This window comes from Leptidea sinapis, chromosome 47, assembly GCF_905404315.1.
Source record: "Leptidea sinapis chromosome 47, ilLepSina1.1, whole genome shotgun sequence".
NCBI classification, from domain to species: Eukaryota; Metazoa; Arthropoda; class Insecta; order Lepidoptera; family Pieridae; genus Leptidea; species Leptidea sinapis.
In genome coordinates this window covers 7285786-7302928 of record NC_066311.1, presented here as the reverse complement: position 1 = coordinate 7302928, position 17143 = coordinate 7285786, and the positions used below count along the sequence as shown (strand labels likewise).

The 17143-nt window shown below is 33.8% G+C and overlaps 1 protein-coding gene across 1 annotated transcript in view; it reads right to left on the bottom strand.

Annotated features, from left to right (window-relative positions):
• Positions 1 to 11080, bottom strand: part of LOC126978074 (retinal-specific phospholipid-transporting ATPase ABCA4-like) — a 57712-nt gene extending 46632 nt beyond the window's left edge. Inside the window, exon 1 of the mRNA XM_050826784.1 lies at positions 10992 to 11080. The gene's annotated coding sequence lies outside the window, so the exon portion shown is untranslated. The remainder of the gene's footprint in view (positions 1 to 10991) is intronic.
• Between the last annotated feature and the right edge of the window lie 6063 nt (positions 11081 to 17143).

Here is a 17143-nt window from a genome sequence, read left to right as displayed (position 1 = left end):
AAGGAACAAACTAGTTCGGCCTCTTAAAAGGCAACAGATATTTGGAAAGAGTACACACTACATGGCATATGTATAATAAACTTCCTGATGACTATAAAAGCACTGATGACAAAAAGCAATGACTATAAATTTCATAGGAGATCTCATGAGTTGCTCATAAACAAATGCTATTATAATATTTCAGAATTCTATAATGATAATCTTATCTTAAATTAAGGACTAAGTAACGGTTAAGGATATTTTAAAGTTATTGACAATAATTGGATTTGGACTTTTATAATGTTGACATTTTAATCATTACTTTTATTTTATTTTTATGCTTTTATAATTTATACAAACAAAGTTATAATTAAAAAGTATAACTAAAAAGTTATTTAATCCTATCTTGTTTAAATTTAATGTAATATTCAAACACCAGTTACACTGGTAAAATATATAAGGCTCATGAGAAATTGTTTTCGATCTATTGTACCGGCATTTTGTTAAATAAATAAATCATTCATTCATCATTCATTCATACTAATTTTCATATCAATATTGGCTGTTATGAAAATTAGGGAAATTTAGGTCTAGATTTAATACCCTGTAAACAATTTATGAATGTGACGGTTTGTTTCTATTGAATAAATAAAAAAATAAAATAAATAATCTTTCGTTCCCTTCCTATATTCATATGGCTAATTTTGTGAGGTTTGACAATAACCTCCCACAACATATCGCTTTGTAGAGTTTAATTTAAATAAATCGAAATATTGAATGCCATATTGAATTATAAATCAAAAAAGTAAAAACTAGGAAATGGATACAAAAGTGCTAAAACTGTATATAAATATTAATATTTATTCTTTTATATACTTTAATTGTTCTGACCTTTATGTAAATGTAATTGATAGTAGGTACTACTTCATATTACATTGTAATCCATATTTTATATAAAAAAAAAGCCCACTGAGTTTCTTGCGCCCATTCTTCTCAGGTCTGAGGCAGTCTCTTTTGAATGGGTGGTAGATTTTGACGTTCAATAAGTGATTATAATTCCTATTTTGAATAAAAATATTTGAATTTGAATTTTGAATTTGAATAAATATAATATATGAATACTAGCTGACCCAGCAAACTTTGTATTGCCGATATTAAAATCGTGATACAAAAGTAACTGTTGATCGTAGATGGGTGAAAATTTGAAGTTGTATGTATTTTTTAATGCTGACTCATAATCTAAAAAAAATAAAAAAAAATTTGGCGTGGATCACCCTTAACATTTAGTGGGATGAAAAATAGATGTTGTCCAATTCAAATTCAAATTCAAATATTTTTATTCAAAATAGGATTTAAAATCACTTATTGAACGTCAAAATCTGCCACCCATTCAAAAGAGACTGCCTCAGACCTGAGAAGAATGGGCGCAAGAAACTCAGCGGGCTTTTTTTTTAATATAAAATATGGATTACAATGTAATATCGTACAATAAACATTTATAATTAATGAGCCTGAGGGTGTTCGCTTTATTCCCAGTCCGTGGTGTCATTAAGAAAATCGTTTATGCTATAATAACCTTTCCCACACAAACGTTTTTTAACAATTCTTTTAAATTTCGTAACACATTTGTTTTGTACATTTTCTGGGATCATATTGTAGAAGCATATACATCGCCCAACAAAAGACTTACTAACTCGACCCAACCGAGTAGTAGGCACAGCAAGTTTATGTTTGTTCCTCGTGTTAACATTATGAATGTCACAGTTTCTAGAAAATTCCTCAATGTGCTTATGAACATATAAAACATTATCAAAAATGTATTGAGAAGCAACAGTCAAAATGTTTATTTCTTTAAATTTTTCTCTTAATGAATCTTTAGGACCTAGGTTATAAATCGCGCGAATAGCCCTCTTCTGCAGCACAAATATAGTATTAATATCGGCCGCACTGCCCCATAACAATATACCATAGGACATAATACTATGAAAATAACTAATATCGCCGTATCTATGTCAGTTAACCGTCTAATTTCCTTAACCGCATATGCTGCAGAACTAAGCCTATTCGCCAATCCTTCAATATGGGGGCCCCACTGCAATTTCTCAGACCTACCCAATATGCACTCAAAATTTCATGAGACTTGACCGATTCAAGCCGTTTCGAAGGAGTTTAACTGCAAGCACTGCGACATGAGAATTTTATAGATTAGATAATTGTCTTGTAAGTAAATTTCAGATTTGGAAAAAGGCAATTTCTTCTCAGTTTAAACAGCTCCAAATTGGTGGTATTGTCAAAGTGTGCAAAAAATATATATGAAGTACATCTTTGCGAAAGATAGACGACAGAATTATCAGGAGGAGATGGTAGGAAGCTTGGCGACTGTTGAATTATTTAAATAATAGTAATCAATTTGTTATGTTTTAAAATGATAACCCTCACTTCTGGGATTAATACACAAATGAAATTTGAAAACAAAATTTTATCTAGTTAGTAGTTTATTTTTAAATACACTTATTAAAACATCGATCAAAGTTATTCAAAAATGATTTTGAGGTTTCATTTATCATCTTTTTCTAAACTTAATAGTTTGCGCGAGACACACTTCCAAAGTAGTAAAATGTGTCCCCCGCCCTGTAACTCCTATAAAAAAACTACGTTTAAAAAAACCGACTTCAAAAACTGAAAATTATCTAATAACAAAAATTTAATTTAATACGCCTCTTATGCAAACCTTGACCTTTAATATTACTAAAATACTATTATTTATATGTGCTACCTATTGATAGGTTCAAAACCAGTGTCAAGCCCTAAACAAAATAAAACTTAATATTATAAACAGCTTACTTACTGTATTTATTTAGGTTGTCTGGCCTTGTGCCTCTGTCCGCTTGGTTTGTTTTTTTCTAGACGAAGCTATCCCGCTCAAAGTCACGCGTGGCGAGTGTAGGTACCTTTATTACATTTGGCTTGGCACCGACTTCAAAGCTATCAATATGTAGTACACACAAATAATAGTATTTTATTAATATTAAAGGTAAAGGTTTGCATAAGAGGTATATTAAATTAAATTTTTAGTTATTTGATACTTTTCAGTTTTTGAAGTCGGTTTTTTTAAATGTAGTTTTTTTTTTATTTTTTACGTTTTAGTGTCGGTTAATTATAATATATAATCAACTTGAATGGAAACCCAAAAAAAAGCCGTACAAAGAAAACAATTATGTCATCCAAGTAGACGAAAATTTTCATATAAATGTTCATAAAATGAAAACTACTGGGCCAAACTATGTAAAAAACATTCAAACTTCCACCGAAAATTGGTTTGAACGAGATCTAGTAAGTAGTATTTTTTATTACGTATAAATGATGAGAGCTCATTTGCACTGTATGGTTTTGAGCAAAGATTTTTTGCATTTTCCATTTGAAAAATTTAATATAATTTTCCCTACTATAAATCATAATCTTTTATACTATGATACTTGCTGCTACGGAACCCTTCATGGGCGAGTCCGACTCGCTCTTGGCCGCTTTTTTTAAATTAATCTTCAGCAAACCGCGTGCAACGCAGAGCAGCTCGAATTGTCGGGGACCCAGTGCTCTGTGAACGGCTGGATCACTTGGCGTTGCGTAGAGGCGTCGCTTTATTGTGTCTTCTACCGCATTTATCACGAGGAGTGTTCCGAAGAGCTGTTTAACCTGATACCTGCCGCCGAATTTCGCCTTCGCACGACACGCCACAAATTAGGATATCATCCCCACCATCTGGGTGTGGCGGTCCTCCACAGTGCGGTTTTCAAGGAGCTTTCTTCCTCGAACTACTAAGCTGTTAAATGAGCTTCCTTCTCCGGTGTTTCCGGGACGATACGACATGGGTACCTTCAAAAAAAGCGCGTACCCCTTCCTTAAAGGCCGGCAACGCTCTTGTGATTCCTCTGATGTTGCAAGAGAATGTGGGCGGCGGTGATCACTTAACACCAGGTGACCCGTAGGCTCGTTAGTCCTCCTATTCCATAAAAAAAAGCACAATAAAGTTTATTATTTATAAAGCTTGAGGGTTTTCGTAATCTCTGCGTTCCTCTCCGTGAAACAGGCTTAATTGTGAGTATATATACAGTATATAATATATCTTACATAAAAACAATAATTAAAAACCAGTACCTAAATGACTCTGATTTAAGGAAAATACGGCTGGTAGTTACATAGAATGGACGTAAGTATTAAAATACAAACATTTTGAACGAAGATGTGTCTGAAAATATTATATTTAATAATTCGATTTATCAGCATGGACAGTAACAAAAAATGACGACACAGTTAACTGTGTATTATTATTTCATAAGTTTAATGTATTTTAGCATAATTTAAACATTTTGTATTTTAATCTGCATGTGATATGGGTCTTATTATGTCTGTTAGTATTTTAATTATTATTTAATTAGTATCCATGTTTTTGGTAATAATCTTAATCATAATTTTAAGTTTAGTTAAAATTAGTATTTTTGTAGGTCTTATTTTTTTTTTATGGCAACACCAGAGGAATCACAAGAGCGTTGCCGGCCTTTAAGGAAGGTGTACGCGCTTTTTTGAAGGTACCCATGTCGTATCGTCCCGGAAACACCGCACAAGGAAGCTCATTCCTCAGCTTTGTAGTACGAGGAAAAAAGCTCCTTGAAAACAGCACTGTGGAGGACCGCCACACATCCAGATGGTGAGGATGATATCCTAACTTGTGGCGTGTCGTGCGAAGGTGGAATTCCACGGCAGGAATCAGGTTAAACAGCTCTTCGGAACACTCCCTGTGATAAATGCGGTAGAAGACACACAATGAAGCGACGTTTCTACCCAACGCCAAGAGATCCAGCCGTTCACAGAGCACTGGGTCCCCGACAATTCGAGCTGCTCTGCGTTGCACGTGGTCAAATGGATCGAGCTGATACTGGGGTACGCCAGTCCAAAGATGACAGCAATACTCCATCTGTGGCCGGGCCTGCGCTTTGTAGAGCGCTAGAATGTGGACCGGCCTGAAGTATTGAGGTGCTCTATTAATGACCCCCAGCTTCTTGGAAGCCAATTTGGTCTTATGAAATTTTTGTCTTATTTCGACAGACGTTTCAAAACTTTTATATTTTTATGATTACAATTAGATACATAAACAAAATGATAACCATGCGATATAAGTCTTATTAATAATAATATTGCTGATAATAATAATGCTACCGTTTGTATTTAAATACTTACGTCCATTCTATGTTACTACCGGCCGTATTTTCCTTAAATCAGAGTCATTAAGATAATGGTTTTTAATTATTGTTTTTATGTAAGACATATTATATACTCACAGTCAAGTCCCAGAGAGGAAGACAGCGATTATGAACTTCCCTCAGGTTTTTGAAATAATAAATTTGATTGTAATGAAATTGTATTAAAATAATTGCGCGTGTACAAAGTACACATGTCAGAAGTGAAACCTGCATTGTGCATGAACCTCTAAACTGCATATGAAGCCCTGGTACATGTTGCTAGGATGACACATGATTTCAACCGCTATGAAAGACATTACTAACACCGCTACCATATTTATGTTCTCCTGGTGTCTATGCAGTTATAAGTCGTGCGTATGACGTGTGATGCGTAAGAATATATATTAAGGTATACCTACTCGCGTCATACATAAAAATAAAATAGTATGCAAATTTATGTCTCATTCTTTGCCGGCTTCATCCTACAATCTTTTGTATTTGTGTCTCTTACCTGTCGTTTTTTCCGATACATCTGGTTTGAAATCACAACGATGGAATTAGCAATTTATCGTTTAATAATTAGTGATTTCATATCCTATTTAGAATAGAAATATTTGAATTTGAATCCATTTGTCATGGGTTGACATACTTGCCTTTTTTACGGAGGCCAAACAAGCGTACGGGTCACCTGGTGTTAAGTGATCACCGCCGCCACATTCTTTTGCAACACCAGAGAAATTACAAGAGCGTTGCCGGCCTGAAAAGTGTACGCTCTTTTTTGAAGGTACTCATGTCGTATTGTCCTCGAAATACCGCACAAGGAAGCTCATTCCACAGCTTTGTAGCACGAGGAAGAAAGTTCCTTGAACCGCACTGTGGAGGACCGCCACACATTCAGATGGTGGGAATGCTATGGTGGGGATAGTACGCCTTTAGCAATTGATCAGGCCGGTCCCAGTTACCATTTTAACCAATGTAACCAATTAATAGTAGAGATCCGCGTACTCACAACTAGAACTATGAATTAAAGTTATTTAACGTGTCAAAGTTTAATTTAGTACCTTAAAAAAATAAATATTTTTACCATAAAAACCAATATATATATCTACCCCTAAGTACACTCTTTTCATGGTCCTTCGAGCCGGATCTGAGCCATATACATAGCGTTATTGGGCGTAGAGCACTCTACAGTATAAAGATGGTATTAACATCGTCTGCATATCCCTAAAATAATATACTATAGGACAATACTACGAAAATAACTAAAGTCGTACCGTATCTATAATATGTCATTTAGTTGTCTTTTAAACAGCGTATTTTGCAAAACTATGTTTGTTAAAAACAAAATTTCATTTGACTAACATGAGTTTCACACATATAAATAAAATATCATTGTTACGGAAAAATAAACAGCAATTAATTTGATAATTAAACCATAATTATAGTCACACGTCACATAAAAAGTGTATTGTTTAAATATGTTACAAACAAAAATGAAACAATGCCTACGTGCAAAAATGTATATAACAGCACTGTTTGTAAATTATACGCTTATTAACAATAACATTTCGATTCTGTAACATGAGTTTTCATTCGTTTATTGATACGTCGTGCAAATTAAAAGTACGATTAACAAAATGGGGCAACTGTCGCTATCGGCTCAGTGATGAGCTCTGCTCGCGTAACATTAACATAATGGCTGATAATTGAACCCGCATTGCTATTTAAGCCTAATTCTGTATCTACCGATATACTTAAACAACCAGTCAACTACGAGTCGGAATAGCTTATGATGGGTTCCATACTATCATATTTAACTTATTTTTCATACCAAAACAATAGATATTTTCCATTTTGTGGATTTGTCGCGCATATATTTATAGCAAATTTAAGAGTTATGGTATTATCATGGATGCCATTGTCAGATCTAGAACACACGGGAAGCAGCAGCCTTCAAAAAAAGAAAGAATCATCTAAATCGGTTCATCCAGTCGAAAGTTCTAAGGTAATAAACATAAAAAAACCTCCTCCTTTTTGTAGAAGTCGATTAAAAATGAATACGTTTTGGCACGGCACATAGCGTGTTAACCATAGTCGTATAATATACTAGCGTAGAGACAGACAAAGCATGCGAAACTAACTCTTATAAAGATACAGCAAGATATAAAAGGTAAGTGAAACTATTGTTACTATAACCGATTTTGATTGATAAGTCGTAAACAGTCAGCCACTCTTGGCATTAGCTGCATAGTATTTTGAATATTAAACCATCATGTTGTCTATGTGCTAATATATTCTAAGTTTTTGGTGTTAAAGTCATACTCTCTCGTGTAATGCTCACAGAGCGAGTTTCTCTAAGACTGGGTTGGACCAGTTAACTTTAGCAATAACAAACATGTTAAAGTATGAGTTAAGCAAAAAATACGGGTTGCACTCCAGGAGTTCCGCCAGAAGTGAAAACTTGAACATTAACGTTGTGCATTTTTGAATATTTTGGAATGGTTAATTAATAATTTCTCACGAATTGCTTTATTTATCAGTATAAAACTACTAGCATTAATGTGGTTAAATACAATATTCAATTATTGCGCTTCCCTACACGAAAATTACAATTTATATTACATAAAAAAAATTACACTTCAGAACTACTACTATAATTTTACATTAAAAAGGTTATCTTTGAGAAAAATCAACTCACATCCATAATTTCTACGACTGTCTTACGAATTTTCGATCAGGTCAAATGTCCTGACGCGAGTTTAACATTTATACCATCCCAAGAAAAATGCTCAACGCCGCTAAAGAAGTTTTCAATTAACTCTTAATAATATAGATTCCAGTGGATACCCTTCACGTTTAAAAATCAAAATAGATTTCTTCGAATTGTATTTGAAAATAAGATAACTAAGTAAAATCCGTTCACACCTGGCATGTTATGTTATGGAAACCCCCATTTTTCTACCCTTAGAAATAGTTGCATTATTATATTAAGCCCATGAAAAGACTCGTCACATATTATTCCGTACTCATTATAAAAGCCAATGTTAGATTAAGTCTTATCTAAGCAGATAATTAGATAAACTCACACACGATAAAAACACAGCCGAATTGAGAGTCTCCTCTTTTTTTGAAGTCGGTTGACGACGATACCGTATGGATAATAACATATACACGTTTCAAACTTAAGTACTTATGGATTAAGTAGAGAAACGAGCTTGCAAGGTAACTGAGGGTAATTGTCCCCGTCGCGTCGCCCAAGCTCATTTGCAAAACCAGATATTGTATTGTTTTTTAACAAGTATCCTTGTAATATCAACATTCATATAAAGAAGTATTATTGGAGGAAGTTACTTAAAATTGCACTGTATTTAATAGTAATTTCATAACTGAATATGTATCATATACTTATTATTCTAAGTACTGTAACAACTAAAAAGAAGCAACAATATATCGAAAGAATTATTTCAACTTTGTGTTTTCAGATTTCATCACCCAATAAATCATAGTATTTTTAGATGCAATTACTAATTGTAACAGTAATCATGTTGATGAAGTATCCTTACACAAACAATGAATTCAAGCTCTAAAGATTTATGCATCCACAATAGGATTATTTATATATAAACAGTTTACTTATTAAAGTAGGCGTTACTTTGCGGAAATCCATAATTATACAAATGATTTGAGTTTTCTTTAGTGTTAATTCCGCCAATATTTGTCTTTAAACAATTCGACATGTGTTTCGCCTCTACACGAGGCATCCTCAGGACGTTTTGTCTCGCCAAAATCTGGTACGAGATCGTCTCGTGAAACACTAAAACGTAACAACGAAAACTCAAATCATTTGTATAAACAGTTTATTATTTTTTTGTTTTAATGAAATAATTTATATTATTTAAAAACAATTCATATATTTGATGCAGCACCTTAGAAACTAATTTGTTTTGTATATTACAGCCATTGTAAAAAACTCTTTTATATTGAAAAGAGTGACCGTTGAGTTTCTTGTGTATTCTTCTCACGAGCTCATATTTTTTTGATCATGTGGTAGATTCAGTACTTTAAAATAAATATTTATAGTGACGATTCCAAAGCAAAGCACTTATTGAAGCCAAATTGAATAAAGTTTATCTGAATTTGACTTAATACATAAGTACGAGACATGCCTTTTAAGTTTTGTCTTTTAAAGAAAAAAAACACAACTAGAATCGTATCGTACGTTTTATTGTTTTTCAAAGTATTCACCACGTAGCTTAATGCACTTTTCCATTTGCTCAATTCAGTTATCATAACATTGATTCCACTCGTGGGGGTCCTTAAAATGGGTGACTTGAAAGCGTCGACTGCTTCTTCACCGGACTAGAACCTTTGACCACGGAGACTTTACTTAATTTTAGGAAATGTAAAGAAATCTTTAGGGCTTAGGTCACGACTGTAAGGATGGTCAAGAATTTCTACTTTTTCCTGCTTCAAATACTCAATGGTTTGACGAGCGCTGTGTGAGCTTGCGTTGTAGTGGTGCATGATGATGCACCACACATGCTTTGAGTTAGATTTTCGAAGTTCAGCGATCATTTGTGGTAAACGAACTGTGGTATACCACTCTGCATTAACCGTTCTACGATCTTCATGTGCAATAGACGCAATATGGCCGGTTGTTCCAACGAACGTGGCCACCATTTTCTTTGAAGTACTTCGAGAACGAACACCTTTAGTCGGCTTTGGCTCGTCTTGAAAGACTTATATTGTAGATTGTTGTTTGAAATCAGGATCGTAGGCATAGATCCAAGATTCATCACCACTGATATGATCGTAGACGGGATTTGACTTTCCTCAGTTAACCTTTGCAGAGTTTTCATCCACCATCTGCAGTGGGCCGCCTTTTAATCATCGGAAAGCAGATGCGGTATCCAACGGCAAACTAGCATTCTCACACCAAGCGCTTCATGCAAGATCTTCTGAATGATTGTCCCTGAGATGCTTAATAGAGCCTCTATCTTTCGATACATCACATGATGATATTCGAGAATTAGTTGTCTCACAGCAATGATGTTTTCTTCAGTGAAGGCGGATTTTGGACGTCCTTCGCGAGATTTATCACTAACACTAGTATGTCCACGCTGGAATTCAAAAAATATCGATGTAGATGTAGAATTATAAGGTTGGACGACCAGCAGGAGCTACCTGGACCAGACTGGTAAGAGATCCAACGGAGTGGAAATATATGGAGGAAGCCTTTACTCTCGGTAAGTGTAAACACGAAGATGGCCTTTTCGATACATGTATAAGTCAGTGATAATTTAAGCTTACCATGTAAATTGTCTAAATAAAATGCTTAAAAGCAAGAGTAACTCCAAAATGCAATAAAATATTAATATAATAATTTATATGCTCTTCGTAATCAGCTTCCATTTATGTAAATATTCTCAAAATGTCATTTCCGTGAGTACGACCTAGGATTTGTTTTCATTCAAATAACTTAGATACTCATCTTGCGCAATTAATATTCCCACAAGGTTATAAATAATTACTTCTCAATATTTATAACATAAATCATAAGAATGACTATGTATTTAACTTGCAACGGTGCAACTTATTACCAAATATCATTAAGTCATTATTAATTTATTACGTAAATAAATTAAATCAAACTTTCGTATTTTAAAACTAGTGAATACAATTGGTTAAAATTTGTGCACTAACCTATTATTCCCGGCAAATATAACCTCTAAAATGGAGAATGTATTATGTATTTAAGAACTAAGCAATACTTACATTAGTATAAGCTTATAAAACTCACTTCACTGTACACTTGCGTAAACAAACACGACACATTCAAAAACGACGTGCGTCCAACACACAGGTCACAATTAGACTGATCAAGTTACGCAAACAGCAGTAAGTTATTGCGCGGACGCAGCTGCCTCTAAGGCTCTAATGAAATTAAGTTGAATGTTTGTTTCACACCGTTCACGGCTCTCACAAAAGAATAATTTGACTTAATTACTGGGTAACTTAACTTGAACCATGGAAGGTTAACAATGTAGTTTTTTTAGATGGCATCATTTGACTACAGCAGGCATAAAACTGACACACCAAACCCATGGAAGACTAACATACCTGATTCGTGATATGTGTCGTTGGGACTGGAGATCGTCTTTTGATTAACGATATCAATAATCTACTGGGCTTCAATAAAGTATGTAATTTTATTACTGGATTGGTAGCTCATAAGGCTTTTTATGATATTATTATCTTAGAGATATTTTTATATGAATTTGTTTTATGATGATCAAAATTCTTGCATGAACCCAAAGCTCTGAGTGATATCGCAATAGCTCTAGTCATTTTGAGACATAAGATATTAAGTCTCTTGAGCCCATTTCCACAGCTATGGCGCCCTTCAAATACAATATTTTAATAATAAAATTAGAATATATATGAATTGATAGACCGAAGATGGACCGACGATCTAATCAAGATTGCCGGAATACGTTGGATGATGGCAGCGCAGGACCGTTTGTCGTTGAGATCTTTGGGGGAGGCCTTTATCCAGAAGTGGACGTCTGCCGGCTAATAATGATGACGATATATGAATTTACTGTTTGAAGGCAGAAATAGGCGCTGCTGGATACTGGGTACTACACTGCGAACCAAGCCGGCATTCTGTGCAATTTTTTTTTTATGACAATAATGGACGAGACGAACAGGACGTTCAGCTCATGGTAATTGATACGCTCTGCCCAATACAATGCAGTGCCACTCAGGATTCTTGAAAAATCCAAAAATTCTGAGTGGCACTACAATAATTACGCTCGTCAAATTCAAATATTTTTATTCAAAACTAGCTGACCCGACAGATGTTGTTCTGTGTATAATAAATAGAATAATGTTTTTTTATGAATTTTTCAATAATATTTCATAATTCCCTGTTTTTGTAATGAAATTATTTCAAACGTATGATTTATCAATCTACATATAGTTGGTTGTCAAATGTCAAATACATATTATGGTTGCGAAATTTAATTTGTGATTTGTGACAAAACTTGAGATTTATCAATCTACATAAAAATAATCTGATCGTTAGTTAACTACTGTAATCTACCAACTATAGTTAGCTAAAATTAAGTTTAAGTTTATTTTATACCTCCTGAGAAAGTTAGAAACAAATGTAAAAATTCTAATTAGTTATTCATTTCAAACTATTCTTTCAACTTGATTTCTGAACGACGGAGGACATATTTTTATGTTTATTCACCTTTTAAACCTTCTCTGGACTTCCACAAATAATTCAAGACCAAAATTAGCCAAATCGGTCCAGCCGTTCTCGAGTTTTAGCGAGACTAACGAACAGCAATTCATTTTTATATATATAGATAGGATGTGACATCACTTTTTGACAGTAAAAAACTACCACCCATTCCAAAACAATGCTTCAGACCTAAGCAGAATGGGCGCAACAAACTCACCAGGCCATTTTTTTCATCGAAAAAAATATGTTTACAAAGTAATATTATACTATTAAACCTATTATTTAATAGCCTGAGAATGGTGGCTCCATTCCCAATCAGTGGTATCATTAAGAAAGTAAGTGACCTTGAGACATAAGATGTTAAGTCTCATTTGTCCAGTAATTTCACTAGCTACGGCGCCCTTCAGACCGAAACACAATATAAAAAACATTAATGCTTATAATATACGATAGATATAATAATAATAATATAGATATCTATTATTATTTAATATCTACCAAGTTGAATTAAGAAGGCAGTTACAGTAACAATACCAGTTCAGAAATAGAATGTTAAATGTCATTGGACTAACATGGTGATACAAAAATAGAATAAGAAATAAAATTAAAATTCCAGTTCATTGGAATTAATAAAAAAGCGGCCAAGTACGAGTCGGACCCGCTCATCAAGGGTTCCGTAGCAGCAAGTAACATAATATAAAAGTTCTTGTAGTTCGTTGTAACTTTGATCGATATTTAGTAATAGTGTATTTTTTTTTCAATTAAGTTATAGATAGTACGATTTGTTTATATAAAAACACTTCTTCCTAGATCTCGTTCAAACCAATTTTCAGTGGAAGTTTGCATGGTTAATATACAGCATATATTTTTTTTAGTTTTATCATTTTCTTATTTTAGAAGTTACTGGGGGGGGGGACATTTATTTTACCACTTTGGTAGTGTCTCTCGCACAAACTATTCAGCTTAGAAATAAATGATATTAGAAACCTCAATATTATTTTTTATACCTATCTATAGAGAAAAATTTATGTTTTTATTTCTATTTTTGTGTGAATAATCTTAATGCGGTTCACAGAATACATCTTCTTACCAAAGTTTCAAAAGTATAGTTGTTATAGTTTCGGAAAAAGTGGCTGTGACATACGGACGGACGGACAGACAGACAGACATGACGATTCTATAAGGGTTCCGTTTTTTGCCATTTGGCCACGAAACCCTAAAAACCAAACGATCACGATCTGGCAATAAACGTGATTTACGGAAATGATCGAATAGATGTAAAGGATTTAAATTTCAAATATTTTATTTACGCGCGTTTCAAATTTCACAAAAATAGTAGATTTTACAACGAGTGCACAAAACGAACCATTTTTATCCGAGTCGTTTTTGATAGTAATGTCGAGGATAAGATAGTTTTGTGGACGAGTTATAAACTCTGCTTTTCAATTCGATTGCGAGGAAATAAAACAGTAGTATAACATGGACATTCTTAACTATTTTAGCAAATTTTAAGAAATTAATTAACGCACGAAAAACAAGACCTGTTTCCCGCCGATTTTTTTTAATCTTACGACATTGACATCGTAGGCTTGGGCTCCAGACCTATCCAGCCTACTATTAAATTAATTTTGTAATATATATATTTTTTAATTTATTAAATAACCTACTGTATTTAAATTAAAATGTTAATATATTTTGTCTTAAAAAACACATGAGGCAAATAAATTAAAGTAAATATCAAATCAAATCAAAATCAGTTTATTCACGTTGGTCACGGAAATGACACGTATGAATGTCAAAAAAAATATATTTTTCTTATTGAATCTACCGCTATTTCGTCAAGGGTTGAGCTAATGAAAAGAAGTAGCAAGAAACTCATTGCCACTCTTTTATATCAAGATTTACAGATCATTTCAATTACAATATAATATGTAAAATGTAAAATGATGCAACAAACACACTCAAACGTCAAATAATCAATGTCTTACACGAGTAAGTCAAAAAAGTAAATGTAAATTAATACAAAAGTTATTGAGTACAGTAGCTGCATCATCCACATACACCATAAATCAATAAAGGTATTCTGTGAGCATTTTATAAGCGATTATAAATAAATAAACATGTATATATCCAAACATAGAATCTCCGGCAACAGGATCATCCCGCCACCACAAGCAGCGCCCGTTCACGAGCATGACGCATGAGCCAGCCGTCGCCTCCCTCAACCATATTTTAGGGAAGGGGACGACCCGTCCCATGTCGCCGCCACAAGCAGTGACATTATGCGAGCATGATGAAACCTGGTACGAGAACTCAGCAAACAACTATAAAATAATCCTAATACATCCATACAATCCTACATATCATGCAATACTCACCAAATACCTCTACTTACAATTTGAGAATTCTTCTTAAACTTGTAATTAATATTATATTTTTACTAACAGTAATCAAAAGCTCGATGTTTAGGGTAATCAAATCAAAATCACCTTATTCAGGCAGGTCAAGGAAATGACTTTTCTTTTTATATCTATTTTATTTATGTCCTTTGAGGGTTGAGCCTTAATTAGAAGTGGCAAGAAACTCTTTGTGGCAATCAAATTATTATTATATTATAAAATAAATTATTCTATTTCTGAACTTTTTATTGTGTTTGGCTGTATGGCTCATTTTCTTTGCCTTAATATAGATACATTTATGAGAAGATCCTTTTGTGCACTTGTGCACAAAAATCGATTTTGTGCAGCCTATATCGTGCACAAATAAGCAATTTCAGAGCATGAGAAGTGAAAACAATATTTTAAATGATTGAAATATATTTTTTGTGGGGTGGGTCGTTCATTCTTTAAGATACAGCACAAAAACCGATGGCTTGATGATTGCTTCATGTTGTTGACTTTTGGACCCTGTTTCGCGAACACAATTGAAGTTCTTAAATGATAATAATAAGCCTGACTTACCTAACTCAGCAGACCTCTTTATTTAATTAAAATTAATAACCCTTTGCTTCTAAAAACGTACCCTGGACTTTAAACCTACTGCTTCACTGGAAGTCAACGTTCTGTACTTTGTAAGGACGAAAGAATGGCTCTCGTCTAGGCCAGATATAAACCCTTTGGACTACAAGTTATGATAATTTTTATAAGACATGCCTGCCTTTTCGAAACGACACGCCGAAATAAAATTTATGATAATTTTTAGCTGCCTGCTCTAAACGGCACGCCGAAATAAATATGATCATTTTTAGTGGACGTGACGGCCTGCTCCAAACGGCACGCTGAAATAAATTTCTAAAACTTGCAGTGACTAAATTTCCCATGGAAACTGTACATAAGTCCCTACATTCGTGGCCAGACAGATTAAAGGCCAAGGCTTTGGCATAAAAGCCAAATCATTTCGAATAAAATTATTTTATATATATTGCTGAGACTTCAATGTTAATACACATCAGTTTAATTAAGATTACTTTACGTCATAAATAAACAAATGCATTTTTATTTTTAAACTAGCTGACCTGGCAAACGTTGTTTTGCCATATAAATTATATATGTAAACCTTCCTTGAGCTTCAACGAATCTATTACAAAAGATTTCATTGAGATCGGTCGAATAGTTTAGGAGTTATTAGGGAACATACAAACATACATTCTCTTTTATATATTTAGATAGATAATCCTTTGAAAATATATTCATACAATATATTTTCAAAGGTTTCTGACTTCACTCATGGGTTCCATTTATTAAATTCCAAAGCCGCTCCCATTTATCTGATATTACTAAAAATAGAAACTGTATTTCGTCAATGTTCAATATCAAAATCAAGCTGTTCCAAAGAGCTGTTTCATATGATTCCTGCCGCCGAATTCCACCTTCGCACAACACGCCATGAATTAGAATATCATCCCCACCATCTGTGCGGTGTTTTCGGGACGATCCGACATGGGTACCTTCAAAAAAAGCGCATACACCTTCCAGGAACGCTCCTGTGATTCCTCTGGTGTTGCGAGAGAATGTGAGCGGTGGTGATGACTTAATAACAAGTGACCCATACAATTTTTTGTCCACATTTTCCATAGAAAATATATATATTTATCTTCAGTATATTCAGCAAGGCTGCCAACAATAGTGAGAGATATTAACTAACTGTTATAATTATGCTTTTAAATAATGTAATAGATGTTATGCTCTGGAGCTCGTAACATTTTTAATAATAAATGAATATCTAAATGATCGGACAGCCTGGGACTAGATTGTGATTATTTTATAGCAACTGTACAATATTGTATACTTTTATTGAAAAGAGCGCAAAAAAAAAGAATGCTGGAGAGTTTCTTGCGCCGCTTCTTCTCTCTCAGAGCGCCATTTGTTTCCGAAGCGGTAGTAGTATCTAGTAGTATAAGAAATGACATCAAAAAGAATTCTAAAGGAATCAATTTTGAGAAAATAAATGCCTTTTTATGCCTTTTTTAATATGCCAGTTTTCTCTATAAAACTGCACATGAGTTTAAGAGTAAATGACAAACTCATTTAGTACAATATACCTACTTAAAAATGCATAACTTCATCACAACTCGTATAAAAACAATCATCTTCATCATACAAATGTTTGCACCTACTGGGATTCAAGCCCGGGTTTCGAGTCTTGAGATCAGGTTAAAAGGGATTACCTCGTGATC